We start from the raw sequence: 12162 nt of genomic DNA, 5'->3' as shown, positions 1-12162 counted from the left end.
AAACATAGCAATTCAAATAACAAGATAAAAGAATAGAGTTCTTGTCAATCACAGCTCTCAACAGGTGAATATTGTTCAACACAATAATAATAAATTTTTACATTTCAATGCCATCTAGAGATTAATAAAACATAGCCCAATGAACGATAAGTGGTTGTGAGTACACGGTTAATCATCCAGCACACTAGATGCTCGAATGAGCCAGGCCAACCAACACACCAGAGTACACTATAATATAACATGATAGTCTGCAACAAATACAGGACTTTGGCATATCTAGCGAACAGAGAATATATAGAAATCATCTCCATTGCTTAGATCAATCACATACCACGCGCCAAATAACCTGTTGGCATGCCAATTGTACTCTATCATACGTTCATCAGTTCAGAGTAGAGTATTTCATCATAGAATAATTCTTGAAACACTCACTATCTTATGTTCCATATATAAACAGTAGTTTAACAACCCAACATTCAATATCAAAGTTCCTATAAAAAAAGTTAAATTGTACTAAAATTAAACCGAATGAATTTACTGGACTAATTTGCAGTAACAACCAAAGTATTGGGACAACTTAAACTCATTAATGGCACAATTCAAAGCATTTGACGGTTTTACAAATTAGTCATCAGGTTAGCTAAATTAAGCTAATACAAGCTTAAAAACATAAAAATTAATAAAAACGAGTATAAAATACCTACTGAATAGAAGAACCCTAATCAGCCGAAGCTTCATTTCCTTCAACAATGGTTTTCGATTTAGAAAGTGTGAATGGAAAAAGATGACAAGTAATTATATCTTATTTTATTTTAATTTCATTTATAAATTAATTACTATTGTACCCTTATTATTTCCATTCAAATATCAACAATTATATGCCATTTACCATCTAATATGAAGAATAATGGTTTAATTACCACTCTAGACCTTTAACTCACCTCTTTATAGCTATTTGACCACCTTAATTTTTAGAAACAACTTTCTCAGATTTTACAATTTAGTCTTTTTTACTTAATTAACTATCTAAACGATAAATTTTTTAACCAAATTTTAATATGACATTAATATCCTCAAAAATATTAAACAATTCATATTTATGGTCTGACACGTCAAATTTGTGGTCCTAAAACCACTATTTTTCGACACCACTAAAAAATGGGCTGTTACATTTTGACTCGTGAATTATCTTTTTCTTCTGTTACCAAGATGCATGCGAAGGAAATACACCTTTTGTAATGTAATTAGCATAATCTGCATACTACGTTATTATGTTTTTACTAGGCCTTGTCTAATGGATGTTTACTTTAAATAGTTGTTCATCTGTGAAAGTTTCTTTAATTTCTTCAGTAGTTCCCACTTCTAACTTATTCTTTATTCTGGATAAATGATCTGCAATTTGGTTTTCAGTCCCTTTTCTATCCATAATCTATAGATCAAATTCCTGAAGCAATAAAACCCATCTCATTAACCTGGCCTTTGTCTCTTTCTTCTTCATGACATATTTTAGTGCAAATTGATCAGTATAAACATACACTCTGTTCACCAGTAAATAGGGTTGGAATTTTTCACAAGCGAAAACCACCTCCAGCATTTCTTTTTCAATTGTAGTGTAACTGCATTGCACCGGATTTAGCATTTTGTTTGCGTAATGAATAGCCCCAAATGTATTATTCCTTTTGTGGCCCAAAATTGCATCTACCACATAGTCACTTGCATCACACATAATAATCAAGTGTTTTGACCAATTCAGGGTAATGATTATTGGTGTATATATAAGTTTCTCTTTTATTACCTCGAAGGCTTTGAAAAAGTTTTGATCAAATATGAAAGGTGTCTACTTCTGAAGAAGTTGATTCAATAGTTTAGAGATGTGAGCAAAGTTTTTTTATAAATCTTCAATGAAATCCTGTATAGCCTAAGAAATTTTGAATAGCCCGGACATTCTTTGGATTAGGAAGGCTTTTTATAACCTCAATTTTATCTTTATCTACTTCCATTCCTTTTCCTGAGATCAAATGTCCTAGCACCAATCCTTCTTTTACCATGAAATGACATTTTCCCAGTTAAGCACAAGATTAGCCTCTTTACACCTTTTTAGAACTTTTTCGAGGTTACCCAGACATTCTTGAAAAGAGTCCACCTAAACTGAGAAATCATCCATGAATACGTCCAACTCCTCTTCTAACATATCAGCAAAGATAGCGACCATGCATCTTATAAAGGTTGTTGAAGCATTACGTAAGCCAAATGTCATTCTTTTAAAAGCATATGTACTGAAAGGACATGTGAAACTTGTTTTCTCCTGGTCATCTAGATGGATTGGAATTTGATGGTAACCTAAGTATCCATAAAGAAAAAAATAATAATCTTTATCTACTAATCGATCAAACATTTGATCAATAAAAGGCAATGAAAAATGGTCTTTCTTTGTTGTATCATTTAATTTTAGGTAGTCAATATATACTCTCTAACCAGTAATCATTCTTGTTGGAATTAACTTTTTTATTATTCTCAAGTAAAGTTAGACCTCCTTTCCTTGGTACACACTATGTAAAGCTAACCTCTTCACTATGAAAAATGGCGTAAACAATACTCTTATCCAACCACTTAAGCAATTTTTTTTACCATTTCTTTTATAGTTGGATTAACTTTACGCTATCAACTACAAATTTTCTCCCTTATTCTAATCTGATCTTATGTTGACAGAGTGAAGGATTAATTCCTTTGATATCAACAATCATCCATCCCATTATTTTTTATGCATTTTTAAGACATTTAATAAAGCCTCTTCTTGGTTTGCTTCTAAGCCTACAATAACAATTATCAACAGAGTATTTTGTTCTACTAGATATCCATATTTTAAATGTGTGGTTAACAGCTTCAATTCTAATTCAAGAGGTTTAATAACAAATGGCACCAATTTTTTTTAATTTAGGATAATTTGTTCTAGCTTCCCCTTACTCTGCCTCTACCAATCAAGTTGAGATACCATGTGATCATTCTCTTGCTCAGCACCATCCCCTTCTTCTTCTATTTCGTAACTGTTTGATTCTTCTATAATTAACTCAAACTATTTACATTCTTGTTCTTATTCTTTTTTAAATATTCTAAGCCCTCAATTTTCACTTCATAACATTATTCCCAGGTAGATTCATTAACATTAAATTTCTCCAATATTTTCATTACTTTCTTTTGAGTTTTAGTCCAAATAATTCCACCAGTCATAATTTTAAATTTTCGTCTATTCTGACTGTCCAACCTGTAATAGAAATGTTGTATATAAACTATGAAGTGTATACCCCTGCCTAATATAGATCTGAGGATTGTTTTAAACCTTTCCCATGTCCGACTCAATGTTTCAGTAGTACTTTGCTTAAAATAAAATAATTGTGTATAAGTACTTAGTACCTTGGTCATGGGTACTTCTCGGCGAAGAAATAGTTGTACAAACTCAGTCAAAGTAGTAATAGTGTCTAGGGGAAGTGCTTCCAACCACATTTTTTCCTTTCAATCTAGTGCAAATGGAGTTAATAACAATTTGATAATATTTGGTGGAATGCCTACGTAAGTAATAGTGCTACATATATGATCAAATCTTTACAAGAATGCTATAGGGTTCTCAATTTTATGATCGATAAATCTGACATTATCAGAAGTCCATGTTAGTAAAGAAGGCTTTAATTCAAAATGTGAGTTATGAATGATAGGACGAGAAATGCTAGACCGTAGACAATCTTAATAAAAAATGTCCTTAAGACTTGAATAATATTAGTAGTTTTACTTACGGCTAAATAAATCGCATCTATAACCTAAAAATTTCCTAATTATTTTGTTTTTTGTAGTGCAAAAATTAAAATCACACTGGTGACATTTGCCTCCCCGACAACGGCGCCAACAACTTGACTACGTCTGGACGTACTGATGTCCAGAGTGTGAATATTGCAATAAAAGATATATTAATCAGGCGGTATCCAAAAATATACGGGTCCAGTTGTAATATAGTTACAATGAAGTAGGTGAGTACTCCAAGGATAGTACCCAATGGAGGCTAGTGCTAGATCAATTTTAACCTAAACACTGAAAGATCTAATTAGGACTCTAAATCAGTTATAATACGAAAACATAATAAAATGAGTTTTTGAGAAATAATGAAATATAATAAGGAAATAAATAAAAACCAAGAGATCAAAAAATAGAATAAATCAAATATGATTATGGGTGAATAGCTCACTTCGTTAATCCTCATCAACTTTTGCTTTGGGTTACTCATCAATCACATAGTCGTTATCTCAGCAAGATCTTTTGATCTTCCACCCAAATAATGAGTCAGTAAGGACTACTTATCTTCCAAATAATTTTGGGTTAATTCCCACCTTGATGACTTCCTATGATTGTCAGGCCTAGGTTTTTAGGTTTTTCCTTTCCCAAACAATTGATCCATTGAGTAACCCTACAAAAAAATTAACAAATCATACCGTCACTCGCTAATCCCCTATAGAATGATTAGTTCCTCTTAGTTTTCATAAGCAATATAGAATCGATAAACATGTTAAATGAATCGACAACATAGAGTTTAAGAAAAATTCTAATTTGTATTAAGAATGAAAACCAATTCACAAGTTTGATTGTCTTCCACAAATCAGATCTCTCGAGTTAAACAAAGAACAACTCGAAAATAAATCTAAAACCTAAGAAGAAAGAAAACCTGAACTAAAATTAAAAGTATAATTCCAAACTAAAAAACTGGTGTCTATAACATGAGACAAATAAGCCTATTTATAGATTTTAGGTGGTCGTCATTCTTAACCCTAGGTTAGCTGACATTCCCGAGCTTTAATTTTGGTTGTGTTGACCACAATGAACTTGGCTCGTGTTAGTTTCTGTCCAAAGTTGATGTCGCGACGCACCAGAACCTGTGCCGTAATAAACCAGTCAGTATAATCCTCTTGGATATCTTCAGGGGTATGTCACGACACCCTTAGGCTATGTCGCGTTATTGAAGGTGATCTTGTGATTTCTCTATTTTTCTCCTTATGTTATGACATTGATCATTTCATGTTGCTACATAGTGACCAGTATCAATTTAGTACACCTTCTAATTATCTCTTGCACACTTACAAAGTTCATTAGCTCTCCCTTAGGCCTCATTCGGCCCCTAAGGTCAATAAAAGACTCAATTTTCACATTTTATTAACTTTAAGAAAACTTAAAAAAATGTAATTAAAACTTAATGAAAATGTTTGATTTCAAGCTCCTAAAGTACGAAAATTAGTTTAATTTGCTACATCGAATTATGACAAATCATTGCAAAAGTTGATTTCTATTAGTTAAAATGATCAAATGGGTGTGGAATTTTAAGCTAATGGACGTAGATGGTAATTATACCATATAATATGTTAGTGGATAGTTATAGACAATGTTTAGTTGAAATTTTTAATTATTAACAAGGGTAAAATGGTAAATTAGTAAATAAAGAAAAAATTAGAAAGCTAAAATCATCATCTTCTTCATTTTAGTGAATTAAAGACCAAAACACCATTGAAATAGGAGAGGAAAGCTTCAGTCAAGGTATATTTTTCATGCATGGTATGTTTTAAGTTCTGTTTTTTAATGATTTTTATGTTTTGAGCTTGTATTAACTTAATCTAGCTAGCCTAGGGGTCAATTTGTAAAACTGTTAAATGTTTAGCGACTTTTCATGAATGAGTTACATGTGATTGTGAATTTGGTTGATAGAATATTAAGCTTGATTGAGGAAGAAACTTATTTTGTTAACTGGTTTTGAATATTAGGGATTAAAATTTTTAAATAGTAAAATTCATTGGAGTTAATGTGAAATTTTGATAAATATAGGCTATTAAGGAACCCTATAAAAATCGACTAGCATAAAATTTTATTAACTATGGCTAAATTGTAAGTTTTGGGTTTAAGGACTAAATTGAATAAAAGTTAAAATGTTAGGGGTAATTTTGTAATATCACATTAAAAAGGGTTATAATTTAGAATTAATGATATTAAACTATTTGAATAATTTAATTAAATGAAATTATTATTTTGATCAAGAAAAGAATCAACCAGATTTGAACCGAGGGAAAGCGGAAGTCTTGAATCAATTCTCGACTTTGTTGTAACAACCATTGTAATTGAAGTAAGTTTGTATGACTACTAAACTTTTTAATTATTATTTTGATTGTGTGTTAACTAATGTTAAGAATAATTTAAATTAATTTAAGTTGTTTTGGATGTTGTATGGTTTAACAGTCTCGTTTGAACTTTGCGAATATGTACGATACAAATGACATGTCATTAGGGGTTATATGGTTGCGGCTGCTAGTCCTGGATGTCCTATTGATTGTTAAGGTCCTGTTTGTTACGAATTCTCCATAACTCGTGTAAGCAGCATTGTGTAACTAACATCCCAACCCACAGCTCGTGTGAGCAGGCCGATTTCACAGCTCATATAAGCATTATAGAGACATTTACAATTACATGAAAAGGCACACTTTGTGTGAGCATTTCCCAAGTATCCGATGTTGTTCTATGTGGTTCAACGAGTAATTAAGGTTAGATGGGAAAGTACTTATATGAATGAGCTATGTTATTAAGCATATAGAATGAAAAGTATGATATGTGTAATTAGATTGAAAAAGGAACTAATTGATTATATGATGGATGGTTTGTATATTGATATTTCCTTTATGAAAAGTTCCATGAATTGGTTAAATTTATATGCTCATTATATACTTACTAACCTTGTGGAGTTATGTGTATAGGATTAAAATGTATGCACTTGATTAAATGATTGAATCCATACTTGAATGTTTATAACATATTCAGTAAATTTAAGTTCACATTATACGAGCTTATTAAGTTAATCACTTATGTTCGTTGTTTATTATTCTGTAGGTCATCGAAAAGCTTGAACAATTGGAATGTCATCGGTGCACAATCATACTATCCCTCATCATTTTTGTAGTTTTGGTTACCTTGATATGAGGTTATAAATGGCATGTAATAGGTGCTTTAGACTAACTTGTTAATATGGCGTGTTTTGGTCTTTCTTATATCTACTTGTATATATATGGTTTGGTTTTGCTTGTAAATGTTTAAACTTATATAGTTATGGTTATTTTGGTTATGCTATTAAAATGGTAAGTTATGGTGGTGTAGTATGAGATTGCAATGGTATTTTTGGTTTAAATGTTTTGTGTTTAAGGTGTGGAATTGTAATTTTGTTCTTGAATTGAATTGGTTTGTGAACTAAGGTGTCTTTTGATGGCAATTGGTTACACAGAGGATGGATGAATATTTAGCATGTATTTAATATTTTTAATGTGCTTTTAACCATATGAAATAGGCTAGTTACTGTATGTCTTATTGTGCAACAAATGGTGTTTGAATTGGCTTATTTTAGGGGTTAAAAATAGAGCACACTGCCTTGGATACAGGCTATCACACGGTCATGTGTCATTATTATTTTAGATGTAGGTTTCACACGGTCATGTGTCATTATATTTTAGGCACAGGTTTCACACAATCTAAGACAAGGCTTGCGACATGGTCATGTGTCTCAAGTCAATATGTAACACAGTTTGGCACACGACCTATACACAGTTGTGTGACCCAACATCGAATGTACACATGATTTGGCACACGGTATATACACGGTTCTGTGCATCGAATGTATACATGATTTGGCACACGGCCTACGACACAACTGTGTGGCCCTATTTCAAATACCCACACGGGTCGACACACAAGTTGGGACACGGTCGTGTGTCCACATTTCGAATGTTCACACGGTCTGGGCTATGTCACACGACCGTGTGACCCCTGTTTCCAAAATTTTCATATTTTTCCAAAATTTTTTGTTTTGTTTCAAATTCATCCCTGATTGCTCCCAAGTTATTTTTAAGACCCCGAAGGCTAGGTTTAAGGCCCAAAAGTGTATCTTTACTATGATTATATTGAGCTATTAGATGTTGATATTAAGTTGCATAATTGTTTCTATTTTGAAGTCAAATGTTTTGATTTGTATGATAATACTTCGTAACCCTAATCTAGTAGTGGTGACGGGTTAGGGTTATTATAATCTCCCTACTGTAGAGGGTTATACTAGCGAAACCTCCCATTACCTACTAGTGGATGAGTCCTCCGTGAGGGTTGATAATGATGTGGGAAGGGTGGCGAGAAGACAAGTATTTGCGATGTTGGTAAGTAGAGTTACTAGGGTTGCAGACTTAGCTCGATCAATATTCATCTGATCTCCTTTAGTGAAATGAGGAGCCATCTCACTAAACTGAGATAACTTACTCGGTGGGTTGCTGATGATGTAAAACCATAGAAATTTATATATGGTCTTAGTCATGAAGGCTTGAATGGCTAAATCATATGACAAACCTTTCGTGATCATTGTTGTTGCATTCAATCTCTTTAAAAAGTCACGGAGATGCTTATTTTCCCAGTTTTGGATGGACATATGATATGTTGGGGATTACTAAAGGGTTTTATTAGCCAAAAACCTACTTATGAATAAGCTAGCTAACTGATCAAAGTTGTAGATGGACCCCTGAAGAAATGATAGGTACCCTTGCCAACCAGTGCTGGATAAAGTCATGAAGAAGGCTCTACACTTGACCTCATTTGAAGCCCCAAGGATGTTGATGTGATTATTATAGTGGGCAAGATGATCTTAAGGGTAACCCACTCCATTGTAAGACAAATTGGAGGAACTTAAAGGTGGCCGCGAGGTTATCTGCTAAAATGGACAAGGTTAAAGGTTCATTGGCTTAACTCCACGAGGCTTTGTCAAACTTTGCAACATTGGTTGTTTGCAATAACTGTAACCTAGAAGTTATTATTTTCTCCTCTATGAAGGGTGATTTGTTATGGGCTTCTTGGCCTTGGTGGTTGTTGTGTCGAGCTTCTTCCATAATATCCTCAACATTACCATCCTTCCAATTTTTATAGATAGTTGACTGAGCAAAATGTTTTAGGTGGAAGGGATCAAGCAAGTTGTTTTCTTTGGCAGCACCCTTGACTTGTTTTCTTTGGCAGCACCCTTGACTGCATGAAGTTTACTATTCATTGTGATCATTTTGTAAATCCAATAGGCGTCGACACTCCTACTTCTCCTGAAACTGGTGTTAATGAGCCAAGAGTTATTTTTGCCTAAAATGAATTTGCCCTTGCATCTCATTAACTTGCTATTGAGGGCCAAATCCTTGTTGTTGGTGGTAAGTTCGATCTAGGGCCACAACAGCCATAGTGGCCTAAGATTGAAGAGTTGCAAGGCTAGAAAATTTTAGCGTAAGGTTTGGTCCCTGAAATCTGGAATAGAAGTGTTAAGTGAGATCTCAGTGTCTGGGTAGGGGTGTTCAATTGGTTAACCGACTCGAAATACCATTAACTGAATTAGCCGACTCTTTAAAACCCATAATTGTTAATCGAACCGAAATTTTTCAGTTAATTCAGTCGATTAATCGAATTAACTGAAAACTATATGTTTTTTATTTTTGGTTAAAACAAGTATAAAAAATTAACCAAATTAATCGAATTAAAGTATTGAATCACTACATAATTAAAAACAATACATAAGTCTTAAAATTAACACATAATTGAAACATAAGTCTTTAATATTCTTCATTTTTATCCATTTCGTCTCTCCAAGAGATCTCCATTTGCATTATACCTACAAAAAATATGTGCAAAAAATGAGCATATAATAGAAATATATGCATTTAAAAAAAATCAAATAATATAAACAAATGAAGAGATTATAAGTTAACAAGAATAAGATAGTAAGCATACCCTTCAACTCACAAAAGCTCATGAATTTAAGGTAGGCTCTAACGCATTCCAAGAAAAGTCTAAACATTGAATTGATTAAATGAGTGATATGGTCAAAAATTTGAAACTATTAAAATAAAACAATAAATATACCATTTTCAATCTTGTCAAGCTCTTGGATTTGTTCTACAATGTAACGCCCCCACGCCCGAAACCATCACCGGAGTCAAGCTTGAGGTGTTACTAAACTTATCTTACCTTTTAAACAACTCTAAATCACTTATTTTAATTTTCAGAATAAACTATTTTTCTGCGTCATGGTTACTTAAAAATTCATTTCTCGAGTTTCAAAACTCGAAATTAAGATCCGTAAATTTTTCATGAAACTAGACTCATATATATATCTACTAATTTTTTTCTAGAATTTTTGACTTAGCCAATTAGTATAGTTTATTAGTTAAAGTTTCCCCTGTTTCAAAACTCGACTGCACTAACCTCTTGTTACTACGAACCATGTTTCTTCCTGTACAAAATTCATATCACTAAGCTGTTTGTTTCTATTAAAACTAGACTCAACAAGAATTATAACCATATAAAGTATACCTTCTAATTAGTTTTGTACAATTTATGGTGAATTTCCAAAGTTGAAATAGGGGTTCTAGAAATCGCTCTGACCTTGTTTCACTAAAACTCAGATATATCACGAAATATAATACCTTTACCTATTTTTCTTATTCCATAAGAAAATAGACATAATAAGATTTAATTTAATATATTATTCATCTTCAAAATATGTTTATACAATTTTAGTGATTTTTCAAAGTTACATCATTGCTGTTACTTGAATCTATTTTTAGGTTACTTTCACATTTTCATAATTTTCATGTGATAATCACCATTCAATCATACATATTAATAAACATGCATATCATCGGCCATTTTTATTAGCTAATCACTAGCAAGTATTTACACATCATTCATTGTTCATATTATACCAAAAGTGGCTAAGTTTCTATACATGCCATACACAAAACAAAACGTCTAATTATACCGAGTTATTTCTTTGATAGTGTGATCGGCCTCCGACATTTCCTTTGATCCCCGAGTGACTAGATAAGTACTATAAGAAGAAGAAAATAAAGAGATTAAGCACTAGGCTTAGTAAGCTTACAAGCAAATAAATCACAACATTCAACATAATGGATAATTATGCATAATATCATCTAACATCATAAATTTCTTTACTTCTCAATTTCTATCTTCTTCTTTATTCCCTTACCTTCTTTCTTACCTGACCTTTCCTTTTCATAAGTATAATCTACTTTTACTTTGCTATTAATTCACTGTAATTTAACTCGTATCCTGACCCGTTGAACCACTCGAATACTAAGGATACTAGGTCGTTCTGTCTATCAATATCTCGCCAATGCCATGTCTTTGACATGGACTTACATGAATTATTCCTGTCTCCAATGCCATATATAATATGGACTTACATGGCTCAATCCTGTCTCCAAAGCCATATTTCTAATATGGACTTACATGGCTCATTTCATTACGTCTGTCAACCCTAATATCCTAACATTCCTAGGGTTCAACCGGCTTTCTAACACTTTTCCTCCGTCACTTCACCTTAAATTCGACTTTAAATATTTTCATAACATAATATATAAATGCTGGAAATTGACAATAATAATGTAAATTAAAAGAATATTGCATTTATTTCTTGTAAACTTACCTCGATACAAAATGTGACTAAACTTTACAATTTAGTCCTTTACTTTTCTTTTCCCCGATCTACTCTCGAATTTCGCTCTTCTTGATCTATAATAGCAAATTTAGCTTATTTAATATCAACATTTATCAAAACAACCCTTTACTCAAACTTTGGAAAAATTACATTTTTGCCCCTAAACTTTCACATATTTGCACTTTTGCCCCAAGGCTCGTAAATTAAACTTCATCCTATTTTCTTATGTTTTATGACATGCTGATCATTTTTCCCTTCTATGGCAACATCAAATTCACACACTAACATGTACTTATGACTATTAGGTATTTTTACCGATTAAGTCTTTTTACTCGTTTTCACTTAAAACCAAGTAGCACAAGTTGTCTAACATAATTTAAAACCTCATATTCCATCATAAAACATCAAAATACACAAATTTCACCTATGGGTATTTTTCCAAATTTGATTCCTAACTTAAATTATTGCTAGCATAAGCTTTATCGAGCTACCGGGACTTCAAAAACGTAAAGATCATTAAAAACGGGGCTTGGAATCACTTACTATGAAGCTTTAAAGTTGAAGAAACCCCAGCTATGGAGAGAGGTAAGGTTCTGCTGGTAACTTGAAGAAGATGATAC

At 32.4% G+C, this 12162-nt stretch overlaps 1 long non-coding RNA gene across 1 annotated transcript; it reads right to left on the bottom strand.

The window, feature by feature from the left end:
- Positions 1-10704: 10704 nt before the first annotated feature.
- LOC128283451 (uncharacterized) lies at positions 10705-12162 on the bottom strand. The gene is made up of 3 exons (XR_008273799.1): positions 12086-12162; positions 11531-11616; positions 10705-10912 (listed from the first exon to the last, which is right to left on the bottom strand). It is a non-coding gene; the product is annotated as an uncharacterized LOC128283451 (long non-coding RNA).

This window comes from Gossypium arboreum, chromosome 2 (genome assembly GCF_025698485.1).
Source record: "Gossypium arboreum isolate Shixiya-1 chromosome 2, ASM2569848v2, whole genome shotgun sequence".
Classification (NCBI taxonomy): domain Eukaryota; kingdom Viridiplantae; phylum Streptophyta; class Magnoliopsida; order Malvales; family Malvaceae; genus Gossypium; species Gossypium arboreum.
Note: the sequence above shows the minus strand (reverse complement) of the source record. Positions and strands in the feature narration are given on the sequence as shown.